Below are 14,240 nucleotides of genomic sequence, written 5' to 3' on the forward strand. Positions count from 1 at the left end.
TTGAAAAAAAAATCATCATGAATTTTGGCGCAAAAAAAACGCCTTACTATACTATGTCGAAAAAAAATGCCGTTTTTCAGACATGTTGTAGAAACGTGCCATATGATGAGATAATGTAAAGGAGGGCGTGAAAAACACTCCAGAAGGGTTTTCTTTGAAAAAAAAATCATCATGAATTTTGGCGCAAAAAAACGCCTTACTATACTATGTCGAAAAAAAATGCCATTTTTTAGGACGTTGTAGAAACGTGCCATATGATGAGATAATGTAAAGGAGGGCGTGAAAAACACTCCAGAAGGGTTTTCTTTGAAAAAAAAATCATCATGAATTTTGCCGCAAAAAAAACGCCTTACTATACTATGTCGAACAAAAATGCCGTTTTTCAAACATGTTGTAGAAACGTGCCATATGATGAGATAATGTAAAGAAGGGCGTGAAAAACACTCCAGAAGGGTTTTCTTTGAAAAAAAAATCATCATGAATTTTGGCGCAAAAAAAAACGCCTTACTATACTGTCGAAAAAAAATGCCGTTTTTCAGACATGTTGTAGAAACGTGCTATATGATGAGATAATGTAAAGGAGGGCGTGAAAAACACTCCAGAAGGGTTTTCTTTGAAAAAAAAATCATGAATTTTGCCGCCAAAAAAACGCCTTACTATACTATGTCGAAAAAAATTGCCATTTTTCAAACATGTTGTAGAAACGTGCCATATGATGAGATAATGTAAAGGAGGGCGTGAAAAACACTCCAGAAGGGTTTTCTTTGAAAAAAAAATCATCATGAATTTTGGCGCAAAAAAACGCCTTACTATACTATGTCGAAAAAAAATGCCATTTTTCAGACATGTTGTAGAAACGTGCCATATGATGAGATAATGTAAAGGAGGGCGTGAAAAACAGTCCAGAAGGGTTTTCTTTGAAAAAAAAATCATCATGAATTTTGCCGCCAAAAAAACGCCTTACTATACTATGTCGAAAAAAAATGCCGTTTTTCAGACATGTTGTAGAAACGTGCCATATGATGAGATAATGTAAAGGAGGGCGTGAAAAACACTCCAGAAGGGTTTTCTTTGAAAAAAAAATCATCATGAATTTTGCCGCCAAAAAAACGCCTTACTATACTATGTCGAAAAAAAATGCCGTTTTTCAGACATGTTGTAGAAACGTGCCATATGATGAGATAATGTAAAGGAGGGCGTGAAAAACACTCCAGAAGGGTTTTCTTTGAAAAAAAAATCATCATGAATTTTGCCGCCAAAAAAACGCCTTACTATACTATGTCGAAAAAAAATGCCGTTTTTCAGACATGTTGTAGAAACGTGCCATATGATGAGATAATGTAAAGGAGGGCGTGAAAAACACTCCAGAAGGGTTTTCTTTGAAAAAAAAATCATCATGAATTTTGCCGCCAAAAAAAACGCCTTACTATACTATGTCGAAAAAAAATGCCGTTTTTCAGACATGTTGTAGAAACGTGCCATATGATGAGATAATGTAAAGGAGGGCGTGAAAAACACTCCAGAAGGGTTTTCTTTGAAAAAAAAATCATCATGAATTTTGGCGCAAAAAAAACGCCTTACTATACTATGTCGAAAAAAAATGCCGTTTTTCAGACATGTTGTAGAAACGTGCCATATGATGAGATAATGTAAAGGAGGGCGTGAAAAACACTCCAGAAGGGTTTTCTTTGAAAAAAAAATCATCATGAATTTTGGCGCAAAAAAAACGCCTTACTATACTATGTCGAAAAAAAATGCCATTTTTCAGACGTTGTAGAAACGTGCCATATGATGAGATAATGTAAAGGAGGGCGTGAAAAACACTCCAGAAGGGTTTTCTTTGAAAAAAAAATCATCATGAATTTTGCCGCAAAAAAAACGCCTTACTATACTATGTCGAAAAAAAATGCTGTTTTTCAGACATGTTGTAGAAACGTGCTATATGATGAGATAATGTAAAGGAGGGCGTGAAAAACACTCCAGAAGGGTTTTCTTTGAAAAAAAAATCATCATGAATTTTGCCGCCAAAAAAACGCCTTACTATACTATGTCGAAAAAAATTGCCATTTTTCAAACATGTTGTAGAAACGTGCCATATGATGAGATAATGTAAAGGAGGGCGTGAAAAACACTCCAGAAGGGTTTTCTTTGAAAAAAAAATCATCATGAATTTTGGCGCAAAAAAAACGCCTTACTATACTATGTCGAAAAAAAATGCCGTTTTTCAGACATGTTGTAGAAACGTGCCATATGATGAGATAATGTAAAGAAGGGCATGAAAAACACTCCAGAAGGGTTTTCTTTGAAAAAAAAATCATCATGAATTTTGGCGCAAAAAAAACGCCTTACTATACTATGTCGAAAAAAAATGCCGTTTTTCAGACATGTTGTAGAAAAGTGCCATATGATGAGATAATGTAAAGAAGGGCGTGAAAAACACTCCAGAAGGGTTTTCTTTGAAAAAAAAATCATCATGAATTTTGGCGCAAAAAAAACGCCTTACTATACTATGTCGAAAAAAAATGCCGTTTTTCAGACATGTTGTAGAAACGTGCCATATGATGAGATAATGTAAAGAAGGGCGTGAAAAACACTCCAGAAGGGTTTTCTTTGAAAAAAAAATCATCATGAATTTTGGCGCAAAAAAAACGCCTTACTATACTATGTCGAAAAAAAATGGCGTTTTTCAGACATGTTGTAGAAACGTGCTATATGATGAGATAATGTAAAGGAGGGCGTGAAAAACACTCCAGAAGGGTTTTCTTTGAAAAAAAAATCATCATGAATTTTGGCGCAAAAAAACGCCTTACTATACTATGTCGAAAAAAAATGCCATTTTTCAAACATGTTGTAGAAACGTGCCATATGATGAGATAATGTAAAGGAGGGCGTGAAAAACACTCCAGAAGGGTTTTCTTTGAAAAAAAATCATCATGAATTTTGCCGCCAAAAAAACGCCTTATTATACTGTCGAAAAAAAATGCCGTTTTTCAGACATGTTGTAGAAACGTGCCATATGATGAGATAATGTAAAGGAGGGCGTGAAAAACACTCCAGAAGGGTTTTCTTTGAAAAAAAAATCATCATGAATTTTGCCGCCAAAAAAACGCCTTACTATACTATGTCGAAAAAAAATGCCGTTTTTCAGACATGTTGTAGAAACGTGCCATATGATGAGATAATGTAAAGGAGGGCGTGAAAAACACTCCAGAAGGGTTTTCTTTGAAAAAAAAATCATCATGAATTTTGCCGCCAAAAAAACGCCTTACTATACTATGTCGAAAAAAAATGCCGTTTTTCAAACATGTTGTAGAAACGTGCCATATGATGAGATAATGTAAAGGAGGGCGTGAAAAACACTCCAGAAGGGTTTTCTTTGAAAAAAAAAATCATCATGAATTTTGCCGCCAAAAAAACGCCTTACTATACTATGTCAAAAAAAATGCTGTTTTTCAGACATGTTGTAGAAACGTGCCATATGATGAGATAATGTAAAGGAGGGCGTGAAAAACACTCCAGAAGGGTTTTCTTTGAAAAAAAATCATCATGAATTTTGCCGCCAAAAAAAACGCCTTACTATACTATGTCGAAAAAAATTGCCATTTTTCAAACATGTTGTAGAAACGTGCCATATGATGAGATAATGTAAAGAAGGGCGTGAAAAACACTCCAGAAGGGTTTTCTTTGAAAAAAAATCATCATGAATTTTGGCGCAAAAAAACGCCTTACTATACTATGTCGAAAAAAAATGCCGTTTTTCAGACATGTTGTAGAAACGTGCCATATGATGAGATAATGTAAAGGAGGGCGTGAAAAACACTCCAGAAGGGTTTTCTTTGAAAAAAAAATCATCATGAATTTTGCCGCCAAAAAAACGCCTTACTATACTATGTCGAAAAAAAATGCCGTTTTTCAGACATGTTGTAGAAACGTGCCATATGATGAGATAATGTAAAGGAGGGCGTGAAAAACACTCCAGAAGGGTTTTCTTTGAAAAAAAATCATCATGAATTTTGCCGCAAAAAAAACGCCTTACAATATTATTTTGAAAAAAAATGCCGTTTTTCAGACATGTTGTAGAAACGTGCCATATGATGAGATAATGTAAAGGAGGGCGTGAAAAACACTCCAGAAGGGTTTTCTTTGAAAAAAAAATCATCATGAATTTTGGCGCAAAAAAAACGCCTTACTATACTATGTCGAAAAAAAATGCCGTTTTTCAAACATGTTGTAGAAACGTGCCATATGATGAGATAATGTAAAGGAGGGCGTGAAAAACACTCCAGAAGGGTTTTCTTTGAAAAAAAAAATCATCATGAATTTTGCCGCCAAAAAAACGCCTTACTATACTATGTCAAAAAAAATGCTGTTTTTCAGACATGTTGTAGAAACGTGCCATATGATGAGATAATGTAAAGGAGGGCGTGAAAAACACTCCAGAAGGGTTTTCTTTGAAAAAAAATCATCATGAATTTTGCCGCCAAAAAAACGCCTTACTATACTATGTCGAAAAAAATTGCCATTTTTCAAACATGTTGTAGAAACGTGCCATATGATGAGATAATGTAAAGAAGGGCGTGAAAAACACTCCAGAAGGGTTTTCTTTGAAAAAAAAATCATGAATTTTGGCGCAAAAAAACGCCTTACTATACTATGTCGAAAAAAAATGCCGTTTTTCAGACATGTTGTAGAAACGTGCCATATGATGAGATAATGTAAAGGAGGGCGTGAAAAACACTCCAGAAGGGTTTTCTTTGAAAAAAAAATCATCATGAATTTTGCCGCCAAAAAAACGCCTTACTATACTATGTCGAAAAAAAATGCCGTTTTTCAGACATGTTGTAGAAACGTGCCATATGATGAGATAATGTAAAGGAGGGCGTGAAAAACACTCCAGAAGGGTTTTCTTTGAAAAAAAATCATCATGAATTTTGCCGCAAAAAAAACGCCTTACAATATTATTTTGAAAAAAAATGCCGTTTTTCAGACATGTTGTAGAAACGTGCCATATGATGAGATAATGTAAAGGAGGGCGTGAAAAACACTCCAGAAGGGTTTTCTTTGAAAAAAAAATCATCATGAATTTTGGCGCAAAAAAAACGCCTTACTATACTCTGTCGAAAAAAAATGCCGTTTTTCAAACATGTTGTAGAAACGTGCCATATGATGAGATAATGTAAAGAAGGGCGTGAAAAACACTCCAGAAGGGTTTTCTTTGAAAAAAAAATCATCATGAATTTTGGCGCAAAAAAAACGCCTTACTATACTATGTCGAAAAAAAATGCCGTTTTTCAGACATGTTGTAGAAACGTGCCATATGATGAGATAATGTAAAGGAGGGCGTGAAAAACACTCCAGAAGGGTTTTCTTTGAAAAAAAAATCATCATGAATTTTGCCGCCAAAAAAACGCCTTACTATACTATGTCGAAAAAAAATGCCGTTTTTCAGACATGTTGTAGAAACGTGCCATATGATGAGATAATGTAAAGGAGGGCGTGAAAAACACTCCAGAAGGGTTTTCTTTGAAAAAAAAATCATCATAAATTTTGCCGCCAAAAAAACGCCTGACTATACTATGTCGAAAAAAAATGCCGTTTTTCAGACATGTTGTAGAAACGTGCCATATGATGAGATAATGTAAAGGAGGGCGTGAAAAACACTCCAGAAGGGTTTTCTTTGAAAAAAAAATCATCATGAATTTTGCCGCAAAAAAAACGCCTTACTATACTATGTCGAAAAAAAATGCCGTTTTTCAGACATGTTGTAGAAACGTGCCATATGATGAGATAATGTAAAGGAGGGCGTGAAAAACACTCCAGAAGGGTTTTCTTTGAAAAAAAAATCATCATGAATGTTGCCGCAAAAAAAAGCCTTACTATACTGTCGAAAAAAAATGCAGTTTTTCAAACTTGTAGAAACGTGCCATATGATGAGATAATGTAAAGGAGGGCGTGAAAAACACTCCAGAAGGGTTTTCTTTGAAAAAAAAATCATCATGAATTTTGACGCAAAAAAAACGCCATAGTATACTCCATAGTTATTGATCTGATTGGCCGATTAGCCGCACAACTCTTCGTCTTTAGCTCCACCTCCCTCGCTCTCAGACATGCTATGACATTTTTGGTGAAATTTTGGACAACATACTATACTATGACGTTTTTGGTGAAATTTTGAACGACATACTATTCTATGACGTTTTTGGCGAACTTTTGGACAACACTATACTATGATATTTTTGGTGAAATTTTGGACGACATACTATACTATGACATTTTTGGTGAAATTTTGCACGACATACTATACAATGACGTTTTTTCTGACACTTTGGACGACATGCTATACTATGACGTTTTTGGTCACGTTTTGGACAACATACTATACTATGACGTTTTTGGTGAAATTTTCGACGACATACTATACTATGACCGTTTTGGTGAAATTTTGGACGACATGCTATACTATGACGGTGAAATTTTGGACGACATACTATACTGTTTTTTCTGACATTTTGGACGACATGCTATACTATGACGTTTTTGGTGAAATTTTGGACGGCATGCTATACTATGACGTTTTTGGTCACGTTTTGGACAACATACTATACTATGACGTTTTTGGTGAAATTTTCGACGACATACTATACTATGACCGTTTTGGTGAAATTTTGGACGACATGCTATACTATGACGGTGAAATTTTGGACGACATACTATACTGTTTTTTCTGACATTTTGGACGACATGCTATACTATGACGTTTTTGGTGAAATTTTGGACGGCATGCTATACTATGACATTTTTGGTCATGTTTTGGATGACATGCTATACTATGACGTTTTGGTCACGTTTTGGACGACATACTATACTATGACGTTTTTGGTGAACTTTTGGACGACATACTATACTATGACGTTTTTGGTCATGTTTTGGACGACATGCTATACTATGATGTTTTGGTGAAATTTTGGACGACATACTATACTATGACGTTTTTGCTAAAATTTTGGATGACATGCTAAACTGACGTTTTTGGTGACGTTTTGACGACAAACAACTATGACATTTTGATGGTTTTTTCTCAAATTTTGAACGACATACTATACTATGAAATTTTTTATCATTTTTTTGACAACATACTATGATGTACTATAATAAACTTCTGTACACACAGGTCTTTGAACTGTTAACTTTTGCATTTGCTCCATTCATTTCCCATGGAGTAGTAGTTTTTTCAAAAGATAACCCTCCCAGCAGTGGTTGGGTTAAAAGTAGGGTAAACACTTGGGTCAGTTATAGAACAGCAGCCCAGGAAGCTGGACAAATAAAGGATTGAACCTACTTGAAGATATTTCTTCAAGCAGCATCATCCTGCTGTCAGACTCAGACATTTTATATGATCACATTCAGCCAACTCACTGCCCTTAAACATGTCACAGCCTACCCTAAATTCATTTACACTGCACTCATAAAAAGTCATACCAATCAGCTCTGACACACATTTGGCACAGCTTTGTTATTCAGCTTGAGCATGCTATTGTTAGATATGCGTGTGAAAAATACGCCTGGAGTTGAAACAGAATTTTCCATTTGGAAACCAAGGAAGGAGACTGTAAAGCGGCAAAATTTCATAGAAAGCACAGCAGGAAATAGCGGGGAGCAGTAACAAAACTACACAGACTTCAGTTTCCTTGCTGATAATTCAATAGGCAACCTTATACACAGAAAACAGAGCACTAGTGCTTGCTTTTCATGAACCATCGACATCTCTTTCCCAGCCATGTTTATACCTGCCTATTCTGTCTCAGTGAAAACATTGTTTTTCCCAAGACAACACACATCCTTCTTTCTGAATCCATACACTGTCCTTGACTTTTAAGAGGCAATGTGTTTTATATCATGTTTGCTGCACCCTAATTACATGAGGAAAGCCAGAGAAAAGAAATTGATGTGCTACATTCTTGCTAATGTACAAGACAGCATTACAATAGGGCTTAAATTTTTTTTCTTGACCTTAATTCAGAGCATCTCCTTGGGGCAAAATATAAATAAAACTGTACCCTTACTTGCTGAACATCTGCTTATCAATCAACACTACAAATAACCAATGTTCCCTAAAGACATCACATCCAGGCGACGGTAGATCTAGCTCGGCAGCCGTGCACAGAAAAGCCTCTAGTCTGCATTCAGATAGCTCATACAGGTATGCAACTAAAAATTTCTCTGAAAAGGGTGAAACAAGGCATTCCAATGTCACATTTACTCAAGTTGAAAAGTTATATTATTTATAAGGAGTTTTCAATGAGCAGATTTTTCTATGAGCAAAGTATGTACTTCAAATGTCAATATCAAATGTTTTTCATTGTGGGAAGTCAAATTCATTATCGTGATTAATATTCGATTTAAGCCCTAATTTGTACCTCTCTGATGTAGCGTTTAGCACCGCAGTTAAACCTTGCAATTAATTGTTACACAATATTTTTTCAAACAAAGGGGCTCACATCTATTTCATGAGACAAGCTCATAGGAGAGGAATGAGCATTTCCTAAAGTTACAAAACAAAAGGGACTGAGCGATGAACTACATCTTAGCATTTTCCTATCATTTATTGCTTGGCACTGCATACATTTACATTTAGAAGACTGCTATTTGCATGATTCCCTTTGTATTGGCTCAGCAATAATCTGCTGGAGTTCCTTGTCCAGTTCCAGTCTGCAATACATACAAATACACCTCTTTGCCTTCTTAAATGTAATCTGTGGTTTGTGTATTTCATGGAATTTATTAATCACAACTGCATGTTCATTTACATCGTGTAACCTGTAAGTCAAGGTTTTTTGAGAAAGTGGTTTTGGCTCTTGTGGATTTTAAGCATTCATTGTAAACATTTTTTTGGATATATTTCTGATTCTTACTTTCTGTAGATGAATGAGAGCTATCATTATTTGGAATGATCTTATGTAATTCATGCTTTACTACAAATATATGGTATATATTGATAGGTGGCAGAGTTACAGTCATTCCTTTTAAAACCCTGGAAGACCCAAATCTAAAAAAAAAAAAAAAATTTTTTTTATTTATATATATATATATATATATATATATATATATATATATTTTTTTTTTTTTTTTTTTTTAAATTTTAAAAAAGTTATTATATTATTTATAAATAATAGAACATATATACAGTACAATACAACAACTTTATTTGAAGGGAAATTCAATTGTCTGTTTAGAATTAAATAGTGTAATTGCTGATGGTAAGAAAGATTTTCTGAATCTTTCTGTCCTGCAGAACAGGGACAGGAGCCGTCCACCACTGATGTTTCGTTGCTCACTGAGGCAGCTATGAAGTGGATGATCCATGTTTCTCAGAATGGCCTCCATCTTGCTCAGTGCCCATCTCTCCACCTCATCCTCCAATGAGTTCAATTTGATTCCAACCACAGAGCCAGCTTTTTTTAATCAGGTTGTTCAGACGCCTTGCATCCTTGTTTTTCTACTGCCTCCCCAGCAGACTGCGGCATAAAACAGAACACTTGCTACCACAGACTGGTCAAACATCTGCAGCATCTTGATGTAGATGTCTATTGATCGACACACACACACATGTATATATATATATATATATATATATATATATATATATATATTATTATATATATATATATATATATATAAAATCTAAAAAAAACAAAACTGATGTATTTTTGCAACAGTGACTTTTACAGGGTTAAAATGGTTCTTTTAGCACCAAACCATTGCGATTCAATGTATTTATGCAAATAAGCCAGTGAGTGGGTGTCTTTCCAAACAAAATAACACAAAATAATTTCTAAATTTCATTGTCTTCAAAGTGTCGAAATGGAAATTTTGTACTTCTTAAACAAAATCTGTAGCTCTATATATGATAAACACACAGCTGGACTTCGTTTTTTGTTTGCAGACAAGTGAGTTAAATAATTTAAAATCGAAGTCAGCAACAAATATCTGAGCCTAAATAAGGTTAAGCTTAAGTTAAAATATGGCAAATATAAACAGTTTCCATAAATGGCTTCATACGCCCCATTTTAAGCTTAATTTTTCTATTCTTTCTCATAAATCATTTTTTAAGAAAAAAAGCCACGTCAAGGGAATACTTCACTTTATGATTATAAATGTTTATAAATATATCAGACAAAGAGAGCATCAGAAAGTATCTTCTTGTGTATTTTCTAAATTCAGCCTTAACCAAATTAACATCTCCAGTCTTCCCATGCAGGGTTACAGAATACTGGCAAGTCACCAAGTGCTCAGGTCAAGTTAGAGGCCACAGGGGCAGCAGAAGGACAGAGTATTGCTGGACAGACTAAAGGAAATCCTGCTTCAAAACACACAGGAAGACCACCTCCGTCCGTCTATCTGTCCTCCCTGCTGCAGTCAGGTGGTGATAAGAGTGAACGCTCTTCTATCGACCAAGACAAAATAATTGAGCTATCCAATCACCAACAAGTGGCGCAATCATGATGGTCAAAACTTTGAAGTTTGTTTATGCTGCTCTTGTTGAGCATGGGAGCAAAGATTACCTGATAGCTATTTCATCTGTAATAACAAAAAGAAAAAAAGGAACTGTGTAAGATTTTAACTTGCTGATAATAGTCATCTCTTTAATGTCTTCACGTTTTTTCGGTCACTGTTGACAACACGGGAACCAAAGAAGCGCTGGAAGCAAATAAACATTGCAAGCTCAAAGCAGAGGAAAAAGGCTGGAAAATCAGGATCAGACAAGGCTAATTATTTAACTCAGGCTGTGATCATTTATCATTTGACTGATTGCTGCCTTCCTCAGTCTCTTGGGACCCTGCTCTTGCTTCACTACCCGTTTTTCTGACTCTGTAATTCAGAGAATCTCCTGATAGAGCATGTGCACTTTTTTCCTTTATTCTAAACAGCGTAAACCGTCATCTTCTTATCTTTTTATTATGTAACTGCCTAAATCTGCTACTGACCTCACTAAGCCTGAGATTTGACATTGACTATGATGATTCAGCATCTGAAAAATACGAAGCAGGACACACTATTTCTGAGCCTCCACACTCCTCATATTGATTATAGGTGTTGACTATTCCGTCTATCAATAAATTACAGTGGATGCAAAGCCTATCTTGTTGTTACGTCTAAAATAAGTAGTTACTCTTAACTCTAATTGCTCAATTAGAACTAAAATTTGATCATTTGTGCTTCTAAGTTAAAGCTTTAACCTTGTCAAGCCATGACAACAGGATGTTTTCAGAGCAGGAAGGTGATGTAGCATCTAGAGACAATGTCCTTCAAAAGGAGGAAGCAGGTTAAAATACTGCAGTTTCCTCTACTTAAAATGTCATGAGGCAAAATATTTTCAGTCTAACATATAAATAACAGTTAATTTATGCCTTCACTTCTAAAGGTCACACTAGACCATTTTTTAAGTATAATTTTGGAGTTCTCTCACAAAAACTTTAGCATTTCCTTTGATCCATAAAGAAAGGCTGAGCTGTAATATGACAGTATTACACAACCCTAAACCTCTCTAACTCACCCTAACCCTCTACCCCTCATAGAAATGCCTAGGTATTGCCAGAGGCTTCCACTTGATTGTGAGCTTCAAGTTTGTAAATGTAACATACACTCCATATAGTAGTTGTATGGTGGTTCAGCTGCCTGTTGTATTGAAACTACTGTGTATCGGAGCTATTTCTGGGGCACATCTCGCTTGGAAGCACTGCAGGTTCAAACATTCATACAGCTGGACAAATCTCTAACACCACCGATTCAACCACAAATGCAGCTGAAGTCTAAACAGAGACCATTTCCAGCAACAGTCTGAGCCATCATAAAGCACCAGCCAGCGAAGACATACTGTTGAAGAATGGCCTTTATAATGAGTATAAACTATAAATGCATCACAGAAAGTGTCACACCGGCACCACTTTCTGAAATGTGTTTACCTCAACTGTTCATATGGATCAGAAGGAACGTAAAAGTTATTCTGAGGAAACCTTTAATGGTCTCCATACATTTCCGTGTGCATGTTAAGACTGGTTAAATTAGTATATCTATGTATACTACTAGTAAAAAAAACAAGACTGTTGCTGAGAAGAGCAGACTTAGTGCTTATAATACACACTGTGTTTAAATGGATTTAATTGCAGTTTAATGTTGTCAAATAATAGAAGCATAAACCTCAGCTTTTTAAATGGTTATTTAGCATGGATATATTAAAAACACACATCAAACTAATTTTCAATCAAAAGAAAACTGACTAACTCTCACTTGTGCACATTGATGTTAATCTGGCTCTATCTGTATTTACAACATGCAGCAGCAAGAGGGCGCTGCTCTGGAGTTAAATACTTTTCATATATGCAGAGCAATGATGAAGTCTGGAGTTTGAACAAGTAACTATACGTATAGTTTAGCCCAAAAGTATTCATAGGTATGCCAAATTTTTATTTATAGCAATTTTTCAAAAAAAAAAAGGTTTCTTCCGGCTGGAAAAAGACACAAACAAGGGACCAAAAAAAACAGTATTAGTGATGCTGATGATAAATTTTAACTATATATACTTTTTACATACTTACCAAAAAAAAAAAAAAATGACCATGTCTAAAATGATTCACATCAAAATATCTTTCTAAAATTCAATGCCATTCCAAACAATCCTGACAATTTTAACCAAAATCACAACCAATGTAATACATTATAAATGAGAACAGCTGAAGCTGTAGTCCTCCAGTCAGTTGCTAGGTAACTGCAAGTCTTGGTTAAAGCCAAAGAGCTTATCAAGTTTGCTAATGAGATTCATCACTGAGACAAGACCGCACATTGTTGTTGCTAACAAGTCGAGGGTGTTTTTTTAGCCAATGTATCAGGCAACCTTGTCAAAGTAAACATTAGAAAATAGGACTACATTAAAATTTAAGACTGAATGTTTGGTCATGTTATTCAACCACAAATAATCTTACATCCAGGGCCACTTTAGACATAGGCCACTACCAGCTGGAGAGACACTAAAGAGGAAGGAAAAAGTTAAATATTTCTTCATTCAACAGCCTGTCAGTGATGTCCTAAACACCCCTAACAATGTACAATAAACACCACTAATACTGCACTGAAAACCTGCTGCCAACAGGAGACTGCTGAGGGTCGACTCTCACCGTCAAATAACTTGCTGCTTGCTGCTTTCGAGACCACGCAAATCATTCATTTGCTCACACCACTGAAAAACATGAGTAACCAGGTTACTTCCACATCAAAATAAGTCATGATCAGGATACAGAGAACTGCGTACATATGCAGGTGCATCCTCAACACAAGTCACGCAGTCAATGAGTCAGCCAAGAGACAGTAGGTTTAACAAAAGAAAATCTATAATGGTAAACAATGATCTCATCCCGGAAAATAAAGTGATATCACTGATATTCTACGGACAATCGGTTTGATTAACAGAGGCAGCATAACAACTAACAATCCAGACGTGTGTTGGTGGAATGAATGGTGATTCAGCTACATAACAGTAATCAGCAGTGAGGGAAGCAAACAAGTGACTGTTTTGCATCAGTTTCAGTAATGTTAGTAGGTAAACACACATCTCTGAAGTGCTGCTGTTGGCTGAAAAACTCACTAATTTGAAAATACTAAGGTTAATGAATGCCTGTCTACATTTTAGGGGTTAATCAATATCATGTTTTTAGAGCCAATACTGATACCAATTTTAGCAATCAAGGAGACCAATAACCTACATTTGAAATAAACATATTAGAAGTGAAAATTAAAATCTTGATGTCATAATTTAGAATAGAACTAACTCCATGATAAAATTTTGTTGAAATGTTTTATATGTCTTCTAGGCAACTTTTTAACATGTTACCTTCTGTTACTTGTTGGTGGGACATTGGAGATTGAGACCACCGTATGGAAACTAAAGACAGAGACAAAAGAAACAGATTTTAAAATCAATTAATTTTGTCGAGAATCTGAGAAAAAAATAACAATACAGACAATTGGAAAAATTCTGAATATCCAGTCCAATTCAGTTTTATTTATTTAGCGCCAATTCCCAACATTAGTCATCTCAGGGCACTTTAGGTGAAGATGTTACAATATCATATTACAGAGAGAAACAGCAAATCCAAACTTTCCCTTTCAGCCAGCTCTTTGGTGACAACGGGAACAAAAAACTCCCTTTTAATAGAAAGAAATCTCTCAGAACAAGGCTCACCATC

The sequence above is a fragment of the Amphiprion ocellaris genome, chromosome 23, assembly GCF_022539595.1.
Source record: "Amphiprion ocellaris isolate individual 3 ecotype Okinawa chromosome 23, ASM2253959v1, whole genome shotgun sequence".
Taxonomy (NCBI): domain Eukaryota; kingdom Metazoa; phylum Chordata; class Actinopteri; family Pomacentridae; genus Amphiprion; species Amphiprion ocellaris.